We start from the raw sequence: 25,365 nt of genomic DNA, 5'->3' as shown, positions 1-25,365 counted from the left end.
TCCAGGCTGTGAAGGACAGGAAGGAAGGTTTGCCATGCTGATGAGACTGGGGGCCATGGGTATGTCTGCTGCCTTGTTTGTTTTGTTTATTGCTTGAGGCAGGGTCTCATGATGTAACTTAAGGCTGGCCTCAAACTTATCATCTCCCTGCCTTAACCACCCGAGTGCTCAGATTATAGACAAGCTCCATCGAGCCCAGCTTGTTTGCTGTCCTCAGACAGGGCTGGCCTCGTGTCGCAAGACCTGTCACACCGTACACTTTGAACACGTGCACTTGATTACATACCTGTTGGGCCTCAACAAAACTACACTTGGACAAAGTAGACTCTGGAGGCTGAGCATAGTGGTCCATTCCTGTGATCCCTGTTTACTCAAGAGACATAGACTGGAAGACAGAGGCCCAATGGGTAAAGTTACTAAGATCTTATCTGTAAAACAAACCAAGTCGAAAAGACTGGGAGTATGGCTCAGGTAGAAATCCTTGCCCAGCATCGAGTTCAAAGCCTCTGGTGCACATGTGCGTTCACATGTGCATGCGCACACACGCGCACACACACACACACACACACACACACACACACACGCAGGCCTGGGCTGGCGATGAGGGTAGATTTGTCTTGAACGCCACATATTGTGGTCTATTCCTTATGTCCTTTGTACCCTAAGGGCTCCAGACTGAGAAGAGATCTTGGTGGGCCCTGTCTCCGGCCAGAAGCCTGGAAACCCCTAATCCAATACCTGGAGCCCCCAAATCCAGAACTGAGTACAAAGCCCAGACCACTGTCCTTTCAGACACTGGTTAATATAGGGTCTCCCCAGGGGTTATGACCTTTTCATGGCAGGGGTGGAGGGAGGGGGGAAGAGGGAGGAAGGAATCTACCTACTTCCACTGTTCTCTCTCCAGAAAAGAAAACACACGATGCTACTGTACTTTGGGATTTTTCAACACAATTGTCTAAAAATAACCTGGGCTACCACGGCCTGATTCCTTTTTAGGAAGGGATTCAGGGGCCCAGCCTGTCCTGGCAGGCAGTTCAGGAAGTGGGTGCTCAGCCAGGCAGGACGTGGAGCCGGGGCCAAGGACCTGGGGGGAGACCCTTCCCTGGCTTCGAGCAGGCCCACCCCGTCTCCCAGCTCACCGCGAAGTCGAGGCTTTCGGCTCCTCATGGTGGTTGCAGGTAGTGGCCTCGTCCTTGCTTCTCTCTGGGCTGGGCATTTTCTACCCTGCTGCTAGGATTCACCGAGCAGCCAAGTGCCTGCCTCAGTTTCCCTATATGGAAATCCCCGCCCCCATTGTAGGTGGAGAAGGTAGATGGGCCTTGAAAACTATGGCCGTAGGGTGCGAGTCATTGATCCCATTACCCATTACCCCAAAAGGATCTTCCAGTAGAGGAATGGGAGTCCTCCCCACCCCGCCTCTGTCCTCCCCGGAAGCCAGCTCGGCCCTGGATCAGCGAGTATCCGGGAGTTCTGGGTGACTCCGCCCTCTTCCTGTTCTGCCCAGGGGTTGAGACCCATAGACAGAAGTAGACAGCACGATGCAGGCCACCCAGAAGGTGGGCCGTCGAACAGGGGGCAGAGCAGGTTAGAGACACTAAAGGCTGGCCTCCTCGTGCGGCCTCCCCCAAAGTAATGGTGGGTTCTGATGGCCACACCAAGCCAGCACCAGCACATAGCACAGGGCTCTCTCCACTGCGTCCGCAGTCTGCGAGCGCCGCAGCTCTGAGCCTGACAACTGGACAGCGATGCCTAGAATTTACGCATGCGCTCTGACCGCCGGCTGCCTGTCTGGCCCTTTTCTAACCTAAAGGCTGAGTTTTCGTGTCGGGGAAGCCAGGGCCTAAGAGAGAAACCCAGTGACTCAGAAGTCATTGCCAAGTGGTATTTCTCAGAAACCTGGCCCTGGCCGCCTCCCACCCTGCTTTGCCCCTTTGCCTTCAGCCCCTTGGAACCCTCTGCCCCTAGATTGCTGATTCTCTTCGTCTGGGAGAAGCTGTGGACATGCCCACAGGAATGGCTTGTGCACAGTCAACCTTTCGACCTGACTCCCGGGCAGGTGGCATGGCTGGCGTGAGCCCCTGATGCCCGGCTCGCCCCTCTGTTGCTAGAGTGGATGGCTCAGGCTTGAGAGGCAGTGCCCCAGCCCAGGGCTCCTGCCGGGTGCCAGGCTGAAACCCTGCATTTTCTCAGGGTGACCCTGTGCACCCCTTAAGGAAAGGTCATGGCTACAAAGTACACACGATCCTGCACAGGTGGCAGGGCCCAGACTCGTAGCTTTTACGGTTGACAATTCTTAGAACAAATCTCGGAAGCAGACACTCAGACGAGGCCTCATTACAGACTCAGCTGTGTGCCCCTCAAAATTCCTAGGCTGAGGCTTCACCCAGATATCTTGGCACGTAACTGTGTTTGGAGACGGGGCCTTTTAAAGAGGGGGTTGAATTAACCGAGGTCATTAGGGTAGCCTTCGTGTAGATGGACTGTGCGCTTCTAAGAACTCAGATTCGAACATGCACAGGGACGCCCAGGGGAACACACAGGCAAGCAAGGGGGCTTTGCCAGAAATCCACCCTGCTCGCCTCTAGATCTCCGAGCAACCTCCGGGAAAAGTGAGGAAAAAGAACACGCTGGTCCCAAGCCATGGGCGCCAGGGATTTAAGAAGCCCTGGGCTCCCTCGGTGGGAACGCTGCGGGAATGCCGCGGTGCCCGCGTGCACGCGTGGCGGGAGCTAAGGAGACTTAGGGCCACACAGCTGGCGCGTGGAGCGGGGCTGGGAGCAGAGCCTCTTCCTCCGAGCTCCTTCCCCCGAGTTCTCTAGAAAAGAGAGCAGGGCTCGGCCTGTGTCACGGAGCCACACAGAGCCTAGAGCTCTAAGTGGGCAGATCTGTGCATCTGCCCCTCTCCTGTGTGCACCCACCCAGCCCGGGACACACCCTTAGGGCGGAGCAGGCTGGGTGCTCGAGCCAGCTCCCTCCCCTCAGCTGCCAGGGCTGCTGCTGCCTTAGCAACCGCTTCAGGCTTAGGGCCTGGAGCCAAAGACCCAGCTCCCCCATCCCCCCATCCTCCACCCCAGCGTGCCCACACGGGAAGGGGCTAGACCAGCGATAGGTGGGCAGAGGGTGGTGTGGAGCCCACCACGGACTTGAGAGCAAGGCCAGCTTTGTCCCACTGGACTACAGCGCGGGGGTGGGGGGCGCAGTATGGGGCATGGACGGTCTCTCGGGGGAGAGGCTCTGAAGCCCGGGGAAAGCCTTCAGTCACAGTGTGACAGTGTGGCAGTGTGACAGGCCAACCTGCTGGGCCCCAGCCAGGTGCCTGGAGGAAACCACGCCAGCTACCACCTTGTGACCTCCAGCCTGTGGGCTCTGCTCCCATGACTCCCGTGTTGGAGGCTCTTCTGCCCCTTTTCCATTGTCCATCCGGGCCCCTGCATCCTCATGGGCATCCTCGTACGTCCTTGCAGGGGCAGAGGGCTGGTGTTCTGCCCAGAAATCAATCGTGTGCGAGGTAAACAGCTTGCCTGTCGCTCACAGATCCTGCCCCGAGCCCCCTCCACCTGTTCCTCCTCTGGGGCTCCCAGCGGAGCCCCCCAGGACTGCTCACTGTGACATGCATGCACCTGAGTCCTGGCTCCGTGGTGTGTCTGCTGTGTTCCCAGGGGTCTACTGATCACCCTCTCCATGCCATACCCTACTCATCCATAAATGGCAGGAACTAAAGGCACTGGATGAATTTGTTGTAAAATCCAAATATGAGCACCCACTGAAAGCCCAGCATGCAGTAAGCCCTAGAGGAATTCGAGGGCAGCAGGTACGGAGGGCCAGATTTGTGTTTCAGCTGCCTGAAATGAGTCGCCTGTCCACCAGAGTTCCCGTTTGGCTACCGTTTCCCCCACAGGAGCCTGAGAAGGTGAGGCTAATCCTGGCTACTCGGGAAGATGAGAGCTGAGGCTCCAGGTTCACAGCCAGCCAAAGCAGGCAAGTTTCTGAGACTCTCATCCCCTATCGACCACCAAAAAGCTAGACATGGAGACATGGCTTAAGTGGCAGAGTGCCAGCCTGGCGTGAAAGAAGTAGACCAAGAATGCAGGGCCCTGACTTCCAGCCCCAGTAGTGGCACAGGGAATAAACAAAAAGACACTGCAATGGCGGTGGTGTTCTGTGTGGGCCAGGCATGGGGCCGGCACGGGGGACCACAGGGACCAGGAGAAAGCTGGGCGTCTTCCCAGTGCTCTGTGATCTGGGCTGGTCACCTACCCGCCCCCCCCCCCGCATCTGCTTGGTCACCATCCTGTGAGAGGCTTGGGGTGAAGCCAGTCCCTCCTAGCAGGGGTTCCATGGCACCCAGTGCTGCAAAGAGTCCCACAGTGCCAGGCTGCAAGTCAGACTGCAGGAAGAACTGGTGCTGGTCTCTACATCTAGCCTTCCAGGCCCTCCGTGTCCCCCCCCCACCCCCTGTAGCCAGCTCCTCCTGCCTGATTCCTGCCTTGCCCTCCCCACCCTGCCCCCACCCCGCATTCCTGGGACAGAGCCAGTGGCCCCGGAGTGTGACAGTGTTTGGCTTTCTCCTGTCGGAAGAGCAATTCTCCCCTGTCCTTGGTTGTGCTTTGTTTTAATGACTTTTTGGCTCGGGGCCTAAGCCAAATCAAGGACTCTGGGCCTGGAAGGGACACACCAGAGCAGGACAGTGGGGTTTGCCGAGGGAGACAAGAAACTTCTGGAAGGGACGTTGGTGGCTCAGGGACAGAGGGGTAGGTAGGCCCAGGCTCCGGATGCAGTGAGAGGGAGGCTAGACACAGAAGAAGGCTTGGGGACGGGGCAGCCGACCCTGCAGGGAGAAGGGGGACAGGAAGACCTCTCAGTGGGTTGTCTTAGGGAAGCCTGGAGGGTCTGCTCTGCCAGGAAGAGGAAGGGGAGGGCAGGGCCTGCCCCCCCTCCGCGGGCGGGCACCCACGGGAGAAAGGTGGCAGCCCCGGGGGAGCCGTTGTCAAGGCTGCGGCTGGTGGTGGTTGTTTTGGAGAAGGGAGCAGGAGGAAGCCCCAGGGGGGAGCCCCTACCCGGGGCCCTGGGGAGCCAGTGGGTGCCGGAGGGAACCTGGGCAGCAGCGGGGTGGGAGTTGGGGGGGGGGAAGGCCCTGCTGGGGCCTGGGGGGGCTGGGGGGGCTGCGGCAGTGTCAGGCGGCACCTGCGCACTGGCCTGGGTATGGTGTGCACATAGCCTGGAAATCTTACAAGGCACTGCTGGGCCTCCCACCTCCCACCCCACAGGCGACAACAGCGCATCTGTGGACACCAGCGTGCTGCTGGGCTGCTGCTTCTGCCCCTCAGGCAATGGGCCGTGGCAATGGCACAGGTGGCCGGGACACAGGCGCCCCCTGTCATCATGTAGTACCGGCTGCCCACACCCCTGCTCTGCCCAGCATAGAGGATGGCATGTGTTCTTTGACACAGAGCCAGGGCCATGGATTCAAATGTCCCCACGGACTCCATGGGAGCGGCTCTTCTAGAAGGTTCGAGGGTGGTCTAGGCCCAGCTGGAATCCATGATGGCCACAGCCCTAGCAGGTGACCACAGGAAGGGTGTTGATGTGTGAGAGTCCTGTTGTTTCCCTGGGGACTGTGTTTTTCAGGACGCAGGCAGGAGGCTCCGCCCATACCCGCTCCCCAGATCCTTCTACCACAGCCCTGAGCCCGTCAGGACCTCATTTCAAACCAAGTTCTGGCGGCTTCTGGAGAAAGCGTCTGCCCTGTACCTGGCCTTCCCGTCATGTGACCTCGCTTCTACCTGCTCCGCAGCCAGATTTAGAAGATGGAGCCTCAGGTTTCCTGTCTGAACTTCACTACCTTTGAGTGCTAAACAAAAGAAAAATTAGCTTTAGTGAGGCTGTTTTTGTTTTGTCAGTCTTGGGGCTTGACCTCGGGGCCTGGGCACTGTTCCCGAGCTCTTTTGCTCAGGCTAGCTCTCTACCACTTTACGCCATAGCTCCACTGCTGGTCTTCTGGTGGGTCATTGGAGATAAGAGTCTCATGTCCCTTCTTGCCCTGCCTGGCTTTGAACCTCGATCCTCAGATCTCAGCCTCCTAAGTAGCAAGGATGGATTTCAGTGAGATTTAATAACAAAAACTTTATATTTGCTTAGTTTAAACAGTATAGGAAAGTGTACATAACAAACTAAAGGTCAGGTGTGGTAGAACACACCTATGATCCCCGCAACTCAGCAAGTAGAGATAGGAAGATCAGGTGTGCAAACAAAAGGAGCGCATGCTTGCACACACAGAGCTAGGCTTGCCATTCTAGGAAATGGCCCCCTTGGAATGGCTGCTTTTCTCTTCACCACTGTGATGTCAACATAAACATCTCCACCCTGACTGGCAAACCTTCTTCCAGTGCAAGAGTTGGGATCCAATCATTCGTTTCCTTCTCTGTGGACATCTAGGTCATTCTCAATTTTTTTTTTGTCATGATAAAGGCTAGAACATCCTTTCTTGTCTACTTGTCTTATTTCCTCAGCTCTAGAATTGTCAGGTTCATTGAAACCTGAGCTATATCTCCAAATGAGCCTTTAGAAAGATTTATCGATGTATCCTTTGAACCAACAGTAATCATAAAAGTAATAACTATCTGTAGTAAGCATTTTTTTCACATGCCTGGCACCTCTCCAAACACTTTAGACATACCTTATGTAATCTCTCCTCAAACCCCGAAGGTGAGTTCTGTCACTGCCCATTATATTTCAGGTCTCAAAGTGGGCCAGAGCAAACATTTCTTCACTGCCTCCCAGCCCTGGAAATAGGGCTTCTGATCTTTTGTTCGTCTAAATGGGGTTATATGAGAACCTTATATAGTTTTTGTTTGGTGTTGGCTTTTTATGTGTGTGTGCTGCCACTGGAGCTTGAACTCAGGACCTAGGCACTGTCCCTTAGCTGTTTTGCTCAAGGCTAGTGCTCTACCACTTGAGTCACAGCTCTACTTCTAGCTCTTTGGTGGTTAATTGGAAACAAGAGTCTCAACGGGCTTTTATTTCCGGGCTGATTTCAAATCACAATTCTCAGATCTCAGCTTCCTAAGTAACTAGGATAGCAGGCATGAGCCACCAGTGCCCAGCTCATATGATTTCTTCTTCCTTGTTACTTTCACGTGCGGTGTTGAGGATGGGGCCTTGTGCACGCTCCTCGTATTCCAACGTGGACGGTGGAAGCTCCGGGTGTCAACAGAGGTGTCACAACTGTACCCGAGACTTTCACCTCCTATTCTAATTCCCTCAGCCAGAAACAACCACCATCTCATGTTTATTCTTCTCCTTTAAGGCCCAGAGGAGCCGAGTGGTGAAGAAACTCCATCTGTAAAGGATGTCCCTGAGCCTCTGATGACTGACATGAAGATTCAGTTTCCTGCTAGTCAAGGAGCAGGGCATTCACAGAGCCAAGGACGGGCTGGAGCAGGCCACACAACAGGCCTTATAGCCACCCTATCGCCACCCGTCCGGCGGCTGTGGGCCAGGAGGCCTGCCTGTCACAGAGCTCCTAGCTGGGCAGAACCCGGGCGAGAGGAGCCCCAGCGGGACAAGGGCCCCTTTGTGCCTGTTGCTAAGGGCCCGGCTGTATTTGCTCAGCCTTGGTAAACAGGAGGTGCCTGGAGGCCTGCTCTGCTGTGACAGCTTACAGAGCATTTGCTTTTCTTCCTGAGCGTGGCAGCCCAGTGTGGGCTCCGAAAGGTCTCTCTGCTTCGTCCTTAATGCTCAGGTGGAGAAACTGAGGCTGGAGGGAGTTCCCCTAGTCTAAGATCAGAGAGAAGAGGCCCCATCCTCTGCCTGTCCCTCATATGCTACTTGTCCGTGTTTGCCCAAGTCCCCAGGGTGGCAGCCAGCTCCACCCAGCAGCTCCTAGCACCAGGTCCTGGGAGGTGGAGAACCATCAGCACTGGGGCCCTTGTTCAAGGTTAACGGCACGTGGAGATGGGGTGTTAGGCAGCCTGGTGTTATTTTGTTTTCTTGTTTTCCATGAACAAACGACCACATTGAGCCCTCTGGAGCAAGAGCAACAGCAAGTCAAAGAGGTAGGGGCCACGGGAAGTGCGTTTGGTGAAATCAGCCCTGGTAGTTGAAAAACTAACAGGGATAAAGTATTATTATTATTATTATTAATCCCTGAAGTCATCTCAGCCATGCTGGACAGGTGCTGTCAGCTTGTTTGGCAAGAATGCCTTTGAGGCCCTGGGTGCAGAGTCCTCCCGTGCCAAGCCTGGCCTGAGGCCTGCCAGCTCCTGCGTGACCTTCAGCCAGTACACACCCTCTCGGACTCCCTGCCTCCAAGCGGGGCAAACTGTGCTCTGGACGCTGCCCTGCCCTGGGGACCCAGGAAGAGAGCGTGAGGGGATTTCTAGTTTAGAGTTTGATGTCAGAGACTGCACAGGATTCCAGGCAGGTGTTTCTCCCGTCCTGAGCCCCACTCCACCCCCCCCCCACATACACCTGGACTCCCCAAACCACCTGGACTCCCCAAACCAATGCCCTGTGTACTTTGGCCCAGTCTGCACTTGCTACAGGGAATCCTTTGGGCAATGAGCCACCATGAGGATTTCCTCAAAGCTGGGCCAGGCCACACCAGGGAGGCCTCCCCACCCCAGAGTCACCCTATTTTGGCAAATAGCCCACAACTCAGGGCCAAGGCCTAGGATTGCCAGGATCCTGGTCCACTGTTCCTAACAGCCAGCCCTGCTTTTCCTCCTGCGGGAGAAGGTCAGGGGTGGGTGGGGTGGGTGGGGTGGGCGGGGTGGGGCCTCCCTCACCTGGGCAAGGATGTCTCAATGGGCGGCCCCTCCATGGGCCCTCCCTCACCTGGGGAAGGCACGTCTTAGGGCTGCTCCCTCATGGGGCTAGTCCTAGAAGCTGGGCTCCTAGCCTAGGATGGGCGCTGACCTCTCCCACAGCGAGGAAACGGCAACTCATGAGGCCCCAGGTACATGTGGGGGGACTTAGGGGAGCATGTTGGGTGTAGAGTGGGCCCCCAATCTGTATTGTCGGCTCCATTCTCAGAGGTTACCTCTGCGAAGCAAGCAGGCAACCTGGACCCAGCCACCCATGAGCCACGTGGCACTGCGTTTGTCACGCAACCTCTGTGGATCGCAAGACCACGTGTACGTGCCACCACATGACATGGCTGCATGACCTCAGCGGGTCACCTGACAACGACGGCTGCCTAGTACCTCCTGGATCTCCCCAACAACCCTGAAAGGAAGCGCGATCATCCCCTCCTCTCAGACACCAGGAGCTGAGGCTCAGAGGCGTTGGCTGGCTAGGCCAGGGTCGCGACGCAAGGTGGAGGGCAACAGCGTTGTTCTGCCTGGGTTCGTGTTTTCCTCTCTGGAGGTCTGGTGTGGGTCGGGGGGGTGAGTTTTCCTGGGTCACACCGAGACAGCAGGATGTGAAGGACAACGCTGTGCCTCAGTTTCTCCCTGTTGGTGGTGGAGGTGGCAGGAGGAGAGCAGGAGGACAACTGGTTTCTGGGAAACCGGTATGGAGGGCGCATGGCCTCCGTGCAGGGAGCATCTTTCTGCTCTGTCTGTTCTGGGGGGAAAGGCATGGGGGGGCCACTGGGGGTGGTGGTGAATGAGACGTGAGAACATCATGGCCTCCAGTGGAGATCCATGCTTGGGGAACAAATCTCAGCAGACTCCAGACAAAACAGAGCAGAGCATCCACCTCACCCTGCCTCTACCCAGGAGAAGGTTCCAGAAAGCACGAGAGGGAGGCAGTGCCCAGAAAAAAATGCACAGAAACCACACACACACACACACACACACACACACACACACACACACACACACACGCACGCAGAGACCGTGGGCTATGAACAGCAAACATGTTAGCCTTCACTCGTGCTTGGTTCTCCAGTGAGCGAATCAACCCAGCATCTAGCGACCGTGCGCCATTGCTCCGAGGTTGACCAGACCTTACTCCGCGCCTGGGGTGGAGCCATTCGGACAGCGTCCTCCTCACTCTGGGTGAGCTGGCTGGAGCAGCCCTAGGTGGCGACTTTGAGGTTGACCCCAGGGGCCAGGGCAGGACTGGACCATCTGTCCTTGGAAACTGTGGCTCACGGTATACACTAAGTACTTACTGTGTGCCTGCTTTCAGCCGGGCAGACGCTGAGGAGACAGCAAGGAATGGGGGGGGGGGGGGAGGGGAGAGAAGTCCCTGGCCCTGGGGCTGTGTCATTTCCTTAGGAAAAGCCTGACCACGGGGGCCAAGACTCAAGGTAAAAGTACCCGCCAGGGCAGAGGCGCTGCGGCGCATGTCTGGGACTCAGGGGACAGTCCAGAGGCCAGCAGGGCTCAGTGGAGAGTGGGTAGTTGGGGGTGGTGAGAAGCGGAAATGAGGGCAGCCAAGCAGCAGGACCGGCCCAGTGCAGGTTGTCATCCCTCCCTGGGGACTTTGGCCTCTGCTCTGAGCCAAACAGTGTCCGTGAAGAGTTCTGATTAGAATTAAAGAGCCTCTGGCTCTAAGAGGAAAAGTGAGTGTGGAGAAGTTCCCCAGCCCCTAGTCTCTGCAAGCACGCTTACAAGAATGGGGAGCTCAGCTCTTCATTGTTGATGGCTGGAATTCTTAGCGCCCTGTAACATCCCCCAACATGAATAGCATCGGGACCGGGGAGGTGGGGGGGGGGGGCATCGCTTCCCCCAGCCTGGGAGGTGTTAAGGAGGAAAATGTGACTCTCCATCTCTTCTTCACCTGGAGCTCCAGGGTTCAGTTCTCTCACAAGACCCTCTCGGCTCCTCACCATGCCAGTCATCTATGCCTGTCCTTTATCTAAAACGGAGGGAGGCAAACAGGAAGCCGGTCAGATCTGCCCTCCCCTCACTTGTTTTTATAAACAAAGTTTCACTGACATATAGCCATGTCCCCTCATTTACTATTGCCATGTCTGCATTTGTGCCAGAATGTCAGCGTCGAGGAAATGCGAGGAAGGACACTAGCTGATGGTTTACAAACACGGTTTTCTGACCCCCATCCTAAAGTTTGCATGAAGTTTTGCTCTAGAGACCCTCACCACCGTGCTAAAAATGCAGCAGGAGGGTAAGAAATGAGAGAGAGAGAGAGAGAGAGAGAGAGAGAGAGAGAGAGAGACACACACCAGGCCTGTTTGGAGATGAGCAGTTACAATGCCCCAAAGTAGAGTAGTTTCACACTTTTGTTATGTATTCGCACAACTCAAATATAATTTATAGAAGCATGCTTTAAAACCAGATGACATACTCTGGTTCTCTGTAAAGGTTTCTAGAACATGCCTCTAAATGAGCAAACGTGTGTGCGTGCATGCGCGCGTGTGTGTGCGCACATACACCTGCGCACGCACTGATCCTGGAGCTTGAACTCAGGGCTTGGGTGCTGTCCCTGAGCTTCTTTTTGCTCAAGGCTAGCACTCAACCACTTGAGCCACAGCGCCACTTCTGGCCTTTTAGTAGTAGTTAATTGGAGATAAGAATCTCTTGGGCTTTCCTGCCCCAGCTGGCTTCAAACCTCAGTCCTCAGATCTCAGCCTCCTAAGTAGCTAGGTTTACAAGTGTGAGCCCGAGCCAAGCTAACCATGTATTTTTGTGTGTTTTCATGAATTAGCCACAGGACAGAGCCTCTGATCAGACGTTGAATCCTGTCATTCTGCCTCTGAAGGGAAACACCGGTGGGACAAATCAGGATGGTAGTCTGAGGTGCAATTAAAAACCACAGATTCTTAACTCTGGAAAACAAGGACATTAAAAACCGCAGGTGGCACGAGGCCCACAAAGGGCTGAGAGTCAGCAGCCAGCCAGGGCGGGGACTGGCCGCCCGTGTTTGCACCACAGAGCCTGCCCCTGCCCCGCAGCCTTCTCCCTTGGAAACTTGGACTCTTCCCTGACTTTCCAAAGCAGAGAAGTTCTTTTTTTTTTTTTTTTTCAGTCACTATGGTCATGAAGCATGAAAAGAAAGCCCCAAATTGTTTTCAGGAAGAAACAGAGAAGAGGAAAAACACAAAAGCATTGCAGTTTCAAAAATACAGGCTTTGTCTTCGGGCTGCTTTAGAGAAAACAGCTAGCCTGACTTACAAACCCAGACAAGACCAGTGGCTCACATCTATAATCCTAGCTATTCAGGAGGCTGAGGTCTGAGGATTAGGATTTGAAGCTAACCTGGGAAGAGAAGTCCATGAGACTCTTTTCTCCAATTATCCAGCAAAAAGCACGAACAACCAGTTACCAGCTTAGATGCTTCTTTAAAGAGGTCCATTAGGAAAGAGCTATGGCACACAGCAGTGAGCGCCACCAGGAGAAGATGCTAGAAGGTAGAGGGTTAGCCTTTGGGCCGTTACCACAGCGTGGGAGTTCTTCATGCTCTAAACTCGAAGAGAAGCACCCTGACCCCCCTTCTAATAAGGTCTTCTGAACACGTAGATGTCTCTGAAGCTGTCTAAACCTCTGTGCCAGGAATCTGGCAGGTGTCAGATTCTCTTCCTCATGTGGGTCACGATCAAGGTGACCGGGCAGCTGGCACTGCCCGGCTCTCCAGCTGCAGGCCTATGGTGAGCTCATTTCCCTTTCTCATTTGTTCCATGAAAGACTCTTCCTAGGTCAGGCAAGCACTGCTCAGAATGCGCCTCTGGGGAGAAATGAGTGAGCTGAAGGGCAGAACTCAGAGCTCTGGGTAGAGTTTGAAGGGCTGAGCCTAAGGACAAGGACTTGGGATGTGGCTGAGATCTGGACAGACTGCTCAGAAACCCTCTGAGCCCCATTTCCCCTGAACCCCTCCCTTGAATCTATTTGTCTGACTCAGTGAGACAAATAGCATCTTAGTTCTTAGTAACCACACATAGGTAATATTATTATTGCATAGGGCCCAACATGTGTAAGATATATGAACTAGGTCAGGCGTCTTAAAATGACCAGCTCAACAGACATCAAAATTGCCTCATCCACCTATAAATCCATGCATCCTGCCATACATTCACCCATCCTGCCAGTCATTCTTCCACCCATTCTTCTTTGTGCCTTCCATTCCCCTTGCCATCATTTTGCACATATATACACTTTTTTTGTGTGTGATACTGGGGATTGAACCCAGGGCCTCACACATGATAGGCAAATACTCTGCCACCGAGTTAGCTACATCTTCAGTCCTCATTTCCTCTCTATACAACCGTTCTTTTTCCCATTATTTCTCTCTTGCATTTTTCATCCTTCCTCCTATCCCTCTAGACTTGTCTTTCTTTCCATCCACGCATTTACTCATCCTTTATCCTTCTGTTCAATATGCATCTTTTCCTTCCATTCAACTACCATGCCTTTCTGCCTTCCTCATTCCTTTAATATATCCAACCAGCCATCTTTCCTGATTCCCTTCTTCCATCCACCCACCATTTCATCTATAAATAAACCTAATCCTTCCATTGGTCTACCCCAATCCTCTCTATCTGTCGATACATTCATTGATTACATTTGGTATGAACACCTCCTTGAGCTAGAACTGCTTAGATTTAAATAGTCACATCTATATTCATGTCTAAATTTTGCAATCTGGATGAATAAACCATGAGCCTATTCTAGAAATACCTCAGATGATGGAAGAGGGATTCCAAAAACTTTAACATACAACTTGAGAAACACTATATACTAGATGCGTTCACAAGAAAGAGGGGAATCGTCTAAGCTTAGGTAGTCAAAATGGGTTTCCCCAGATATTCCTGAAGGATCTGAGGAACAGATATTTGTCATACAGACAAGGAAGCGGTGGAGTGGATAATGCCACGTAGCCTGGAAGGAGCAGGAAGATTGTAGAACCTAAAGAAAGTTGTGTGAAACAGATCAGGAAAAGACCAAGTAGGGAAGAGAGACTAGCTCGTCCAGCCAGTGTCCAGGGGCCATGTCGGCTATGCTGAGGAACTTGAGAGATTTTTCCTAAGGGTGATAGGATTCCAAGGGCTCACGCCTGTCATCCTAGCTACTCAGGAGGCTGAGATCTGAGGATCACAGTTCAAAGCCAGCCTAGGCAGAAGAGTCCGTGAGACTCTTTTCTCTAACTAACCACCAGCAAAACAGAAGTGGAGCTGTGGCTCAAAATGATAGAGCGCTAGCCTTGAGCAAAAGAGCTCAGGGACAGCACCCAGGCCCAGAGTTCAAGCCCTGCAATTGACATACACAAAGAGTTCATCTGACTTCCACAGGGAGGACAGGGTAGCGGGGGCGGGGGGGGGAGCCGGGAAGGGGGGGTGTTGGAGCACGACACTGGACAAAAACCAGATGGGAGGTTACCATCCTAAGTAGCCCGAGAGAGGTGATGTGGTCCTGCCAAAGTGACCAAGGTGAGCTGGAGAGAGACAGAGCAGCGGGTGGTGACAGGAAATGTGGGTGGCGTGCTGAAGGGCCTCCCACTGGGTTCATCAGAAACCGTGCCGATGCTCCAAAGTGTGAGAGGGTGCAGGGGTGGGTGGGCAGTTGGTGTTGGTGCCCAGCTAGGGGGCATCTGGGGCCTTGGGGCATCAGAAAGAGAGGACCGGCATCAGTAGGTACACAGGGTTGGGTCGCCCGCTGTTTTCCTGGGACCAAGGCTGGACATTGTTTCATTCATTCACTCACTCATTCCCTTTCAAAACTCGCCCTAAGCACCAAGTCCCCGAGTCAACCACAGGCTCTGCAGTTCGCAGCAGGCAGGTCCTTCATGGCCCTGGTCCCCTGCAACCGGCATTCCAGGGGCAGCAAGCCCCGCTGGACAGCTCAGGGGCCTGCGTCACAGGGAGGTGAGTGAGCTGCTCCGGGACCCATGGGGAGCGGGCCAGGCAGGAGCCGAAGCGGAGGCTCTGAGGCCTTCTTAGACCATGGACCGCATAGGGGTTTCAGGGAGCCAAAAGAAGCGGTGCCAACTGCTGGGTGACTCAGCACGTGGCTTTGCTGCCGCAGCGCAGGCCTGAGGCCCAGGCGGGAGGGGGCTGGGGGGCAGAGGGGGACAGCCCGGTGTCTGTGGCTGGAGCCTCCACCGCCTTCCCTTAGGACCGGACTCAACCTCCCCGTCTCCCCATCTCCTCTGCTTCCTGAGCCTCAGTTCCACCCTTGCATTCAGGGGGTCTCTTAGTAACAGCCTCCCTCCTTAGCCAGGCCCTGAGCCTCGGATTGGCTGTTGGTACCCTCCAACAGACCCCTCCTAGGGGGTCTGTTGTGTCACCTGGTCACTCCCATCCTGCTCCAGAAAATGGCGCCATGGAGGCCGGAGCAGCACCAGCCTCACATTCCTGGGCCCTCGCCGGGTCCAGTCTTTCCACGCATCATGCCCCTTCATGTTCACAAGTCTGTGAAGCAAGTCCTTTGAGGATCTCGTGGTCCCCGGATGGAGAGGCCCAGCCGAGGGGGTCAGGGCCTTACCCAAGGTCACACAGCTAGGGAGGTGTGAGACTTGCTGGTGTCAATGTCCACTGTCTCAGTGCTGGGCTGTGTTCTCCTTCAAAGCTCCAAACCGGGCACTATCCTTTCAAGGAGAGTCAGGACCTCATTTGCTATGGGAAGAGGAGGAACTGCCATGTCCAGAATGAGCAGATGGCTTAGGGACACAGGGACAGAAAACGGAATCTTCTTTAACGTTTACATTTTTATTTCCATTTGTTATTCGCTTTCTTTTTGTTTCTTTCTCTCCCTTCTTCCCTCCCTCTCCTTTTCTATCTCTCCTTCCTTTCTTCTTCCCACCTTCCTTCCCCCCCTCCCTCCCTTCCGTCCTTCATTCCTCTCTGTGTGTGTGTGTGTGTGTGTGTGTGTGTGTGTGTGTGTGCGCTATGTACCACCACACTAGATTCTGGGCAGAAGTTTCTGAAATTCTTTTTTTTAATTAATTACTATTTATTTAAAAAATTTTTGACAAGGTGTTGTGCAAAAGGGGTTCAGTTACATAATAGGGCAGTGTGTAAATTTCTTGTGCTATCTTACACCCTGTTTTTCTTTCCCTTCCCTAGATCAAGTAGACACATATACAATACACAGTGTGCCAAAAACATATACAGTAGCCACGTGGCCTACGCCAAAGGAAATTCACCTAGGACTTTAAATATAATGTCAACAATAGAGTTTGCTTATCCTTGTCTTATATGAACGTACATACCTAGCTTTTGAGCCATTGTGAGCCACTGAGAGGTCTATTTTTGACCTTTATATGTTGAGTAGTTGTTTGGTTTTAGTTACATAGTGTAAGGTCGCTGACCCAAACCTGTGGGAAATACCCTTTGACAAGAAGTTTTTGATTTTGCCGACCTGGTCTCTACTGTCTCTCTGTCACCCCATCTTAACAGTCATATATCAAGGAGATCATGCCCCTTTGTTTTCTGTGTTCTAGGCTTGTCTCTGAAATTCTTTTTCCCTCCTCTCTTCATCTGCCCAATGACTTCCCACCTCTCAAGACTTAGCTTCAGAGTCTGCACCCGACCCGCAGCCTCCCGGTGGTTATTTCATTACATCTAGCACTTGCACTGTCCCGCGCCCCAGGCCGAGCATTTGGCATGTGCTCTCACTGAATCCTTGTGGCCTCTGCCAGTGCTCCCATAGACTGGGTCGAGGCCTCTGGTGGCACTCACAGAAGCCCACTGGTACCCACGTAAGGGAAAGAGTGCCTTGTGGGAAGGCGAGGTGTCCGGGGAGCACATGGCCTCATGAAGGACTACAGTGAAATGCCAAGAATGTACATATTCTTCCACCTCTCACGGGCTCTTACTTGAGGGCCCATCACCTCTTATCTGTGCTCCTCCCTGGGCCTGAGATGCCGAGACAGACATCTTCATCAGAGCTGTTACACAAGAGATGGCCTTGGGAGGTAGTGCCGGGGACTCCTAGACCTGAGCCAGCAGTGGCAGGACAAGTAGACAAGGACAAAACCCAACATTCCAATGTTCTCACTGGGGCTTGGGCAGCCTTCTAGGGGACAAAGTCTCCGCAGTGTCATCCTCGGCTGGCCAATGGGCATCTCACCTAGAACACTAAACCCAAGCTCCTCGCCGCCCCCCTAGCCTGCCCCTCTCAGTCCTCCCTGCTCTTGTTGATGGCAGCTCCGTCCTTCCAGCTGATCAAGCCACTATTCCAGTCACCCTGGGCTCCCTTTGTCCTCCGTCCCTCCCGCTCCTGATCACCCACAGACTCTGTTGTTCCTACCTTCAGAACTTGCTGAGTCTGCCTTGTCCTCACTGCCCTGGCCACCAGCCTAGACCATGCTGCCAGCATCTCTCGTCTGGGTAAGTGCTGTGGCCTCTTTTCCAACCCCCTTTCCTGTCCAGTCCAGCCTCCGCCTCAGCTGAGGTTTGGCTAAATGGCCTCCAAAGTCCTAGCATTAAAGGCTTACTCGCTAACCCAAGGAAGACGGATGCGGCCTTTAAGAGGTGGAGCCTAATGGGAAGTCTTCTGGTCACTGTATGCACTCCCCTGAAAGGAGGACGGGGATCAGCTAGCTCCTTCCTCTTCCTCTCCTGCACTACTGTGCAGTGATTGGTGGCCGCCACCACAACCTCCATGACACACGGTGTTGCCACAGGCCCAAAACAACGCAAGCGATCGGTCATGGATTGAAATCTAATCCTGTGAGCTAAAAGAAAGCTGTTCTCTTTGTAAGTTGGCTGATTACAGATATTTGTTACAGCGACATAAGGCTGAGTAGCCCAGGCACAGATCCTATTGTTCCTCTGTTCATAACCCTGACTCCCGTGACTCCCGCCCACTCACAGCAAGAGCGCATGTGCACAAGAGCTCCCACGTGTCCTCGGGCCTTCCCTCTTCTCACCTGCTGACTGCCCTGGCCTTACCCGGCTACTTCTGTCCTCCCACACACAACCACGTTCCCCAATGCACAGCCTTTGTACCGGCTCCCCTCGTTCCCCAATTCACAGCCTTTGTACCGGCTCCCCTCTACCTGGAGCCCTGACCACCCACCTATCTGCAAGGCCATGTTCCTCGTTCCCATTAGGTCTTTGCTCAGTGATAGCCAGTATGTTTAAACTTTTAATTTCCCCACCTGCTCTTCCCCAACCGGAAGTCCCTAGGGCTCCAAAACCCTTTGCCATGCTAGACGTGTGTGTGTGTGTGTGTGTGTGTGTGTGTGTGTGTACTCAGAAAGAAGTTTACTCACAAATGCATGGTGGTGGACACATTTGGCCCTCAGCTCATGCATAGTTGACCCTCTACTGATTTGGGGCATGCTACAGATTTCATCCATGATTGATCTCATATGGTGCATCTAGGACAAGAATAATATATGCTAATTATGGATATCATGGTCTTTATTTATCCTAGTCAGCGCTGTACTAGAACAACAAAACCTTGGAAACAGGCTGTATGTTCAACAGTAGAGTGAGCCACTGTTCAAATGGTAAATATTTACCATGTTCGACATGAAAAGAGATCCTATGCACATCAAGTAAAAAAAAAAAACAAACCAGAATATAAAATTGCATCTGTACACTTGATTTTTTCTTTTGTAGGTCCAAGGGCTTGAACTCCAGGCCTGGGTACTGTCCCTGACCTCTTTTGCTCAAGGCTAGCTCTCTACCATGTTGAACTACAACATCACTTCTGATTTTCTGGGGGTTAATTGGAGATAAGAGTCTCATGGACTTTCCTGCCTGGCCTAGCTTCAAACCTCGATCCTCAGGTCGCAGCCTCCTGAGTAGCTAGGCTGACAGGTGTGAGCCCCGAGTGCCCAGCATGTGTGTGCTCTTGCTCTCTATGCTCCACACGAAACCTCACACTCCAAACTCTCTCCATCATCCCCTGCTACATTTCGTTTTCCATAGAACTTAGCCACGTTAATGGACCACGGAATTTTATATTGCTTTGCTCATTATTATCGCTCGCAAAGCAATGACTACTTGTTCTTGCCCATAAACATATCCTGAACATCTACCACAGAACTGCCTCAGTGCATGTGCAGAATAAACAGGGATGATGGCGATGGAATGATGATGGTGGGAGGCTCAGGCCACAAGCTTGGGGGACACCAGTGACCTGGGATGGCCACAGGCACGGCTCCCCCCAATGGACTCCATCCAGCACTCCATGCGCCATTTTCCCTGTCATCCTCTCTCACACAGATGGGGTTCCCCCTGGAGGAGGACTGGACTATATCTGTGCGAAGTTCTAGAACTGTAACAGACTTTTAGGGTCATTTGTTTCCTCAAGGTGGTGGGGGCGGGGGAAGGGAGGGAGACAGGTTCTTTTTCACAGTATTAATCACCTTCTGATGTACTGATTTATTACGTTATGTTTCTAAATTTATCATATGCTATTCACTCTATTCTTAAGGAACACTTTGTCCCAGTCTTCCGGCGGCCTTCAGGGTTCCTGCAAGGCACTTTCTGGCCTTGGTTCTCTAGGGGTCCATGGAGCAAGGACACTCAGTATCCTCAACCTCAGTTAACTCCCCCAAACCCTCTTTCCTTGGCTCCCAGCCTGGCTTCTCTACCTGTATGAGCTGCCCTTCCTCTCCACAGACCTTAGCCTGAGCCGTGCCTCTGAGGGTTCTTTAAGAGCTGGCGGGCACCGTGGCGCTCTCCATGGTCCTGAACGGCCCCTCCAGCCCCTGCTGAAATGAATCCGTTTCTTTGGGAAGTAGATGGTGGGGGAGGGAATACTTGTGGTCCCTGGCTTCCCCCTCCATATTATGCTCCTCTCTCCTTGACTTCTAACCCTGCTTCTTTTGCTTATACTAAACCTCATCCTTGAGGTCTTTGTTCAGTGGGAATGAAGTCTTTTGTTCCAGATTCTGCACAGCTGAGCAAGGTCTTCTTTGTGTTCAGACGGGGTCTTGGCACTGCTCACGTTCCTGTGAAGTCACCTGGCCATTCTCCTTAAGTTTTCCAGTCTGTCCCCTTCACTGCAGGGTGCCCAGAACAGAGGCCATGGCAGGAAATTCGGGTTGAACCAATGACTGAAGTCATGAGTGAAATGTCTTCATGGTTTGTTTCTTGTTCTCTTCAGATTAACCCCAGACTACTCTGCCAGACTTTGTTAGAAACATGGAAGAGAAACAAGAGTTTGGCACAGTCCTTCACCTAATGATGACTTACCCAGTGAAGAAATTAACAGTAGTTAATAACCAGAGCCCTGTATGTGTGCATGTGTGCATGTGCGTGCGTGAGTGTGTGTTCTGGAGCACAGGAGTTGAATTCTGTAATTTGCACAAGGCACAAGTGCTCTGACATTTGAACCATGCCTCTAGCATCCTTTTGCCTTTTAGCTGTATGTCAGGCAGAGTCTCTTGTCTTTACCTGGGGCTGGTCTGTGATCCTCCTACCCATAGCCTCCCACATAGTTGGAATTACAGGAGTGACCCACAGTGCCTGACCTCCTATTATACAGAGGGCAGGACTAAGGCATCAGAATGGGAACATGATGCAGTCATGATGCAGTCACTTTCTGCAATCTTCTGTGATCACATAGCTCAGGAAGAAGCTTGAGCTTGGGCTGGGGATATAGCCTAGTGGCAAGAGTGCCTGCCTCGGATACACGAGGCCCTAGGTTCGATTCCCCAGCACCACATATACAGAAAACGGCCAGAAGCGGCGCTGTGGCTCAAGTGGCGGAGTGCTAGCCTTGAGCGGGAAGAAGCCAGGGACAGTGCTCAGGCCCTGAGTCCAAGGCCCAGGACTGGCCAAAAAAAAAAGAAGCTTGAGCTTCCACCCTTTGGCCCCAGCATCGTGCCCTCATCCCCTGTCCATGCCATCCCTTCTCTAGACAGAGTTCATGAGTGTATATGAAGACCTTGAGCTACGTCTGTCTTGACAGAGTTCTCTCAACTCCAAGTGCTCATGGGAAATGGGGAGCAAGGGCTTCATCTCTATTCTCTGAGACCATGGAGATAGCCAAGCCCTGGGCTCTGTTGTTCACACCTTATCCCCAGAAACAGGGTGGGAGGCCCTTTCTTTACAAGAGCCGGACACTTCCAAAGGCCCAAGGACCCTCCACCCCCGCATGTCTGTGCAGTGAGTCCCAGGGATGGGGTGGCACGGGAGTGTGGGGACACCTTACCTGAGCTCCTTGGGCAGCTCCTGCCTGGCTGGCCTGTGGGTCCAGGGAAACTCTACTGATGTCCAAGCTGAGCACTTTCCCCTACAGCTTGCAGGCTAGCATTCCTGCCTGATTTGTGGAACTGTCCCTGTTTCCATACGATATCCAAGGACCTGGACAGTCCTGTGAGCCCAGCTCTGGGACAGTCTACACTTCTAGTCTGGCCTATTATGTGTGTTACTCAATAAGTACGATCTGCTTAGGGAAAGGTTGTGAAGAGGTGCCTTAATCCATTCATGCTGATCTATACTGAAATGCCATGGACTTCATGAGTAATTAACAATGTGAGGAATGTACTTCTTTTTTTCTTTTTTTTGCCAGTCCTGGGCCTTGGACTCAGGGCCTGAGCACTGCCCCTGGCTTCTTTTTGCTCAAGGCTAGCACTCTACCACTTGAGCCACAGTGCCACTTCTGGCTTTTTCTATATATGTGGTGCTGAGGAATCAAACCCAGGGCTTCGTGTATGCCAGGCAAGCATTCTACCATGAGGCCACATTCACAGACCTCTGAGGAATGTATTTCTTACAGTTGTAGAGACCAGGAACAAGGTACTGGCACAATTCAGTGTGTGGTGGGAGGCTAATACTTTAGTTCTTAGTTGACCCCTTCTCGTGGTGCCTTCCCATGATAGAAGGGGTGTAAAGCTTTCTGGGGTTTCCCTCCCATCAGAAGGACTCCATTTTGTGACAACCATCTCCCAAAGGCCACGCCTGTCAAAAATCATCACACTGGTGATTAGATGTTTAACAGGCACATTTTGGAGGGAAGTGAAACTTCACCCAATCTCTCACCGTCACTGAGCGGGGGCGGGGGGGGAAGAGAGGTGGGGATGGCCTCCTCAGAGCCACGGTGGTCTATCCCCCCTGCGACCCCCACCCCGGCTCTAGGCTGCTGTCCTGTTCCCTCTCTGTAATGACCTCAAGCACTTCAGGCCCACCAGACGTGCAGCTGGCCCCAGAGAGAGGCCCCAGTGGACTCAGAGACCCAGAAAGCCTTGGCCCAGTCATGGGTGTCTGTCTGGCCAACTGTCCCGTCTGTAAAATAGGTCAGGCATGATGTTCTCTGAGAGCTTCTGGTGCTGGACACACCTTAGGGGGTCCGGGTGCAGGGCGGGGGCTCCTCCGGGGCGAGCCGGCAGCGCTGGCTCCAAGCCCTGGCAGCAGCCGTAGACGGCCGCCCCCGCGCAGGCAGGCAGGCAGGCAGGCGGGAGGCAGGGTGCTGCAGCCTCGTTGCCAAGAGCACAGAGAACTTTCCACTGGGTCCAGATTTTCCGTCTCCATGACAACCACTGGAGGGGGTGGGGTGCAGTGGGGTGGAAGCAGAATTCCTCCCAATTCCGGGGAGATTTATGAGGAAAGTAAGCACAAGAGAAATGAGCCCCTAGCCAACCTGGATTGGCCAAGAACCACACCTCACACACCCTGCGTCTCCCCTCTGCCTCTCTTGACTGCCTTCGCCCCCTTCCTCCTCCTCCTCCTCCTCCTCCCCTAAGGTTTCTTCTTTTCTCTCACGGTGCCCTTTGAGCCCTGGCTTTCAGGACTCATGGTTGACGTTGGTTATTGGCTCCCGCTGGGTGCCAGACTCTTCCCGATGGGCCACGAGTGTGACACCGGTTCACAGTCCTAGCCCCGGGCCCCAGGTACGATGACCGTCCCCATTTTACAGATGAGCAAGTGGGGGTCCTGGGAGGCTCAGCTCTCCTAGTAAATGGCTGGACTCCCAACAACCACCACCCAGCCACAAAGCCTTCGTGGTCTGAGGACCTCAGGGGCTGATAATGAGATGGAAATGGGGTGGCCCTGAGAGGGGTCACAGAGGGGCACAGGGTCTCCCCACCTCCTCCTTTCCTCTGCCAACACCCTAAACTGACCGTCCCAGTGAACGCCAGAGCAGACGGGGCAGAGCCCGCTGTCCAGGCCTCCATGACACTACTTTGGGGCTGTTTTCCTGGACTTGGCTGATGAGTGCTGGTTTTGTTTGGGGCTTGGGGAATGACACTGGGAAGGCCAGGAGGCAGAGACTGAGGTGCCATTCCCAGAATCTATTCCACTCCCCAGTGGTGCCCTGGAGAGAGAGAGAGAGAGAACCTGACCTAGAAAGTTGGGCTCAATACACCATAATCTGCCTCCGAATTCCTCCAAATTCCCAGGGTACACTGCTATCCTCCAGGCCTCTCAGGAGGTGATGGAAGGTGGTAGTTAAGAATAGCTTACCTAGATCTCACACCTGCCAGTCACTCATCTCATGGTGAGGACTTGTCCAGGCTTATAAAGATCAGAACAAACTAGCTACTGCAGATCTTTTTATTTCTGGGACAAAGAATTGTCTATTCCTGGCTTTAGAGGATGGCTGAAGTCTTCTCCAGGCTGGTTCCATTGCTCCTCACTGCCTCCTGGCTTCCTATCCTAAAGCTCAGGCTCCGACTCCTTGGCCTTGGGTGACATTTTGTGGCTTCTGATTCCTCTATGATTGCCTCAAATTTCAGAGATCCAGGCTAGAGCCCATAATTACCAGTACCACCACACTGGGTGGAACCACCGCCTCTGGATGATCCCATTGGTTGGTCTTGCCTGATTGCCAGGACAGCAGATGGCTTCTCTAGGTCTAGTGCTCCTTTAGGCCCAATCAGCTGTGGCCAGGGAGGTGGAGCCTCCTGAAACTTGAATACTGTTGTTAAGATACGTTTTCCTCCTGTCTAAGCAATTTGGGGATCCTTTGGTTTGGGCAGCTCTGTGATCTGGGTGGTGTTTTGGGCCCGTGGAGATGAGTTAGCTCCTTCTCTAGTTTGGCAAGTTGAGTGAGGGCATGTGTTGTTGGTAACCAGAATCTCACAGCTGAATTCTGGGGAGATCCCATTTCAGATGCTGCTTGTGAGATTTCAAGCCATCAGAACCTGTTTCCGATTTATGCTAGAATGTTCCAGAAGGTTGCCTTAAGAAACCTGGAGTTCTCACTTCTAGTCACAATGACTATGAAAAAGAGACTTATGGGGCTAGCACAGTTTATTGGCTATGCTGGAAAGAAGCAAAGACTCACCCAACCACAGACTACCCCGGCCACCTATGGGCTTACCGCAGACTCCACTCAAGCCAGCCATACACAGGTCTACCTGGCTCCTGGAGCCACATGATCAAAGAAACTGCAGCCGCCTCTCAAATGTATTATTCATGTCTCCATGTGTGGGCAGGATGAACCAGCTCAGTGCTGGCACAGGGATGGAACAGAGGAGAGTTGTGCAACTCAAAACACCGCTTCCTCCAAAGAAGAACTGAGCATTGAATTACACCCCATCCAATGCCTCAGCCTCCACCTCCAGTGCTACAGAATCCTCCTCTTTGGTATTTTATAGGGTCTCCCTTGACATGAATTATAGCAGGCCTCTGAAAAGTGTTTCCTCGGGGGCATCTGAATAGACAGCTGAGCCCCACCCAGGTGGGTCACCAGCCCACCCACCCCTCAACCTCCGAAACCTCATCGTGTCCACTTTGAAGTCTGCCCTTTCTCTAAAGTTGGTGGCAACCCAAGGGCCAAATCTAACCTGTCAAGTTTGCTTGGAATACAGCCACACCCATTTGTTCACTACTGTCTACAGCTGCTGCTTTTGTGCCACAAAGCTGAATGCCCACACCAGACATCAATTAATGTAGAAACTTCCAGTCCTTGTTGTAAAGCATGAATGGGCCCCAGTGTGGTGCAGGAGACCCCAAGCGGGACTCTCCTGAGTGAGCTCCGGGCATAGCTGTGGATGACTCTAGACACACCCTCAAACGGTTCCCCAGCAGTGGTCCAATATGGCTCCGGACGAGCATACCTGGTCATCAAAAATGCCCAGGTCACATGTGGACAGCCCGTTGGGAAGTCTTGTTGCCAAGCTCGTCCCTTTCTTGCGTCTTGCAGGATTTCATTCATCTTGGATCATTTCCCGCGGTAACTTTGATTCCAATCTCTTGCCTGATCGGCTATTTGGAACCCTTGATCTGTCGTCCATTTGTAAGCAAGTCCACCCAGTTCTGTGTTCTCTGTGTATTTACGCACTTCCTTTCTGTGTGTTCGTTTCTAAGGTGCTGTTTGAATGAGCCGGGCAGCCTGTCACTAGAGGCCCTGATGTCAGTTTGCAATTGATCCACCCGTGCCTGCTCCTCGCTCGCTCGCCTTAACCTCTGTGACTCCTCTCCACCTACAGCGCTAAGGATAGTGTGGGGTTGGTTCGTCAAACATTTGACTGGGCTCTGGTCACTCAGCATGCTGCCCCCCTCCCACTAGGAAATCGAGTCACAGAACAGAAAAGACTGCAAATCACCTAGCTGACCCT

At 53.3% G+C, this 25,365-nt stretch overlaps 1 protein-coding gene across 1 annotated transcript in view; it reads left to right on the top strand.

Moving 5' to 3' along the window:
* Positions 1-17,016, top strand: part of Ttc7b (tetratricopeptide repeat domain 7B) — a 213,800-nt gene extending 196,784 nt beyond the window's left edge. Inside the window, exon 21 of the mRNA XM_048362268.1 lies at positions 16,996-17,016. The gene's annotated coding sequence lies outside the window, so the exon portion shown is untranslated. The remainder of the gene's footprint in view (positions 1-16,995) is intronic.
* Positions 17,017-25,365: the final 8,349 nt, after the last annotated feature.

This window comes from Perognathus longimembris, chromosome 14 (assembly GCF_023159225.1).
Source record: "Perognathus longimembris pacificus isolate PPM17 chromosome 14, ASM2315922v1, whole genome shotgun sequence".
Taxonomy (NCBI): Eukaryota; Metazoa; Chordata; class Mammalia; order Rodentia; family Heteromyidae; genus Perognathus; species Perognathus longimembris.
Note: the sequence above shows the minus strand (reverse complement) of the source record. Positions and strands in the feature narration are given on the sequence as shown.